We start from the raw sequence: 4,150 nt of genomic DNA on the forward strand, positions 1-4,150 counted from the left end.
GAAACGTCAGCCTTCCTGCTCCTCTGATGCTGCTTGGCCTGCTGTGTTCATCCAGCTCTGCACCTTGTTATCTCTTATTACTTTTAGATGACTTTGCCAAATTAAACTAGGCTAGAGCCTTACCCAGCCAAACAAAAGCTTTAACGACATCAAAGGGATACTTCAAATCTCCAACCACCAATTCCATGGTGTTTATGAACATCAGTTGGTTGAATTCCTTCCATTGGGAGTGGTGTTCTTAGCAGAAACATTCTTGTCAATTCAAAGGGAGAACATGTTAAATTGCAAATTACCGCTAGCAAGATCCACTAGGCAAACTGGAATTTTCTCTTGGATTTTATATAATTGATCTGGACTAATAAACCAGTGAGTTTAAATCTCATCATGGCAGTTTGTAAATTTTAATTCTCTTTTCTTACAAACTGAAAATAAAAAGCTGGTATCAGTACAAGAGACAGTGAAGCTGCTGATTATGAAGAAGAAAAAAAAATGACTGGTTCATTTCCGTCCTTTAGGAAAAGAGAACTTCCTCAGAGGAATAAAACTGTTCTCATCCTGTCTGTCTTATACATGATTCCAGTCATTTACTAATGTAGCCTTAACTATCTTCTGAAGGGCAACAAATAATGGCCAATGAATGCCTGTCTTGTCAGTGACATCCACATCCTAAGAATGAATTAAAAACAAAACAGATCAGGGTTAGTGGATACATCAGTAGCACACATTCAATCTGTAAAATGTCTGTATTGCTGTCTCCTGTCATTGTCCTGATCACTCACACTGACAATATTTTCACTTGTTGGATAAGGAACGACAGCATTACCTTAAGGTTCGAAGCAAATTGTTAATGCCCTGCAGATGCTCCCCAATATGTCCTCAAACCACCACAGCTCCAAAAGGGTTGCTTGTTGTAAAAAGTAATTAAACCTGAAAACATTAATTGACATCACGAGATGAGCTCTAATGATATAAAGTAACTAGCTGTTATGCACTATTCAGTTAAGTTTTCTGCTTATCAAGACTGAGCCTATGATCTGCTGAAGACTTTGTGTGAGTATCTTTCACCAATTAGTACCATTAACCTAAGATGAATAGTAATAAGAAGGATTGGTTGCAGTAAATCCACCCAAGGCTTCTGAGGCACTCTGGTGGACACAACCACAGCATATCCCATGATATAATTATGTCAGAATTGATTAAAGTTCCTTCTGAAAATCAGAGAAGTTATGTTAATTTAATATGGATACAAAATTAGAGCAGACTCAGCAAGACTGTTCCCTTTTGAGGGGAATCAAAAACCAGAGACTATAAATATAAGGAGGACACAAAAAGTCCACAAAAAAACTGGAATGAATGTGCATTGTGCAACACGGAATATTTGAGGTCAGTAGCGTAAATGCATTTAAGAAGAAGCTAGATACAATACAAGGAAGATGGGGTCGGGGTCGGGGTCGATCTCTAGTGGCACAGTGGTAGTGTTCTTACCACTTGATCAAGAGACCTGGGTTCAAATTCCACCTGCTCCAGATGTGTATCATAACATTTCTGAATAGGCTGATTTTAAATTATAAGGGAGCCAAAAACAAAATGATATGGCAATAGGTTTAGGGGGAGAGAAAGCTTGTGTGTTAGGTTGGGCCAAATTGTCTATTTCTGTTCTGTACACTCTAAGTATTCTATGTATGTGTATTTATAGGTCTGACAAAACATAAACTGCATTGGACTAATCTCTGGGTCCTGCTACATTGGTTATTGTGATCAGTTCAGACTGTTTATGGTTGGATTATGAGGAGAGACTGAGTAGACTGGGATTATACTCATCGGAATTCAGAAGAATGAGGGGAGATCTTACAGAAACATATAAGATTATGAAGGGAATAGATAAGGTGGAGGCAGGGAGGTTGTTTCCGCTAGCAGGTGAAACTAGGACTAGAGGGCATCGTCTCGACTGAGGTCAGCAGGAATTTCTTCACCCAAAGGGTTGTGAATCTGTGGAATTCCCTGCCCAGTGAAGCGGCTGAAGCTACCTCGCTGAATGTTTTTAAGGCAAGGCTAGATAAATTTTTGAACAGCAAAGGAATTAAGGGTTATGGTGAGCGGGCGAGTAAGTGGAGCTGAGTCTCAAAAAGATCAGCCATGATCTTATTAAATGGCGGGACAGGCTCGAGGGGCCAGATGGCCCACTCCTGCTCCTAGTTCTTATGTTCTTAGCTTCAGAACTGCACAAAGAGCTCCAGATAGGCGCTAGGAACAGTTAGCTCCTGGTTGCAGCCACATCAAGTGGAGGATTCCAAGTGTCAAGTAAAAGATTCCCAATGAGGGAAGAAAAGCTGCGGAGAGTAACAAGTGACCATTATGTGCTAACTGCTGGTGATCAGCTACTGGAGAACTGGTAGCATCTGGTCTCTCAGCTACAGGTATCAGGACAGCAGATGAAGAAAAGAAAGCAAAACAACAGCTTATATAATAATGTTAACATAGAAAACATACCAAGGTGCTTTGCAAAGAAGGAATGTGCATTGAGCAGTAGAAAAGAAGTTTGGACAGTCCATCAAAGGCATCCTCATAAGGTTAGGTTTTAAGGAAGACTTCGAACGAAGAGATATAGCAAAGTGGAGAGGTTCAGGAAAGGCTAAGTTCCAAATTGTAAGACAAAACGGTTAAAAGCTCTGCCACCAGCAACTGGATGGACAAGGGAAAACCGACAGGATTCCTGGGTCAGGGATTGAGACGAGCTTGTAGTGGTAACATGTAGAATTTACTGTCAAACAAAAATGGAAAATCGACATGGATAAGGGATTTTTTTGATGAAAGACACTTTTAAAACTTTCTAAGGAAATGCAAGGGAACTTGATTCCTGTTTTAGAACTTTAGATTTTAAAATAAACTTTCAATAAATGCTTGGAGAAACCCAACATTATTCTATCGTGTATGTAGTTGTTGTGACCTGAGTTATAGATTGGAAGAATCAAGGGTTCAGATATTAATGTCCAGAACATTACAGGCACCAGACAAGTTGCAACCAGTATGGAATTCAGATGACTTACATGTAGGATATTATTGAGGCAGTCAGATAAGTCAAATAAACTAATGAGATTGTATAAAAGATTGAAATTGATTTGGACTGGCATAGTCCTGGGGCCAGTTTGACTAACCACAACTAGTGCCCAACCTATCTGCAATTCTTTGTTGATTTAAAAATAATCCTGCCAAGTCCAAATGGAGTTTATTTCTTTGTTCTCTCATGTTCTGCATTCCCCCACTGAAGGAAATATTTTCGCTCTCTGAACACTGTCAACTCAATTCAATCTTTTGAGGTAAAGGTCAACCTTCTATTTGCTTTTTACATTATTTTTGTTCCTGTGCACAATCTTTTAGTAATTTCTAATAATTAACCTTTAAATCTCTCTACGTCTGCATAGTTACCAATTCTCACTATTTATAAAGGACTCTAATTTATCTTTCTTTTGTAAGAAGTCGATGACATCACTGTTTTCCACATTAGAATCCATCTGCTAAAACTTTGCTCACTCACTTAACCAGTCAATGCAGAAGGGTCTAGGCCTGAAACATCAGCTTTCCTGCTCCTCTGATGCTGCTTGGCCTGCTGTGTTCATCCAGTTCTACACCTTGTTATCTCTAATGTCACTTTGCAACTGTCTGCACCCACCCGCATTATTTACCATGCCACCATACTAGGTATTGCCAGCAAAACAAAATCTACAACTCACAATTCTTTTACCTATGCACATATTAAAAGGCCAAATCCCCAGCATAGATCTCTAAGGGACATAATTATTCACATCCTATCTATTTGAACACTTAATATATTAACCATACTAAAACATTTTGTAACTAGGATGTAGTCAGATGCTGTTTATCATATATCACTTATTTAAATAACCTATAGACATATGGCCTGGCCCTGTGTCCATAGTTACTTCAGTGTATTGTCAGTTTTTGTGATTAAATAGCACAGTTTAATTTTGCATGATATCAGTATTAATTGCTTTTTCAGGAAAGCAGAAGTTAGTGAATGATGGTACTAGAGTCATAATCAGTCTTGCATTTATTTACAGAGTTAAACGTTACAAGCATTCACCTCCAAATGTGACCATCCCATTGTTTTGATCACGGTGCCTTTGTACAC

This window comes from Rhincodon typus, chromosome 24, assembly GCF_021869965.1.
Source record: "Rhincodon typus isolate 14 chromosome 24, sRhiTyp1.1, whole genome shotgun sequence".
Taxonomy (NCBI): Eukaryota; Metazoa; Chordata; class Chondrichthyes; order Orectolobiformes; family Rhincodontidae; genus Rhincodon; species Rhincodon typus.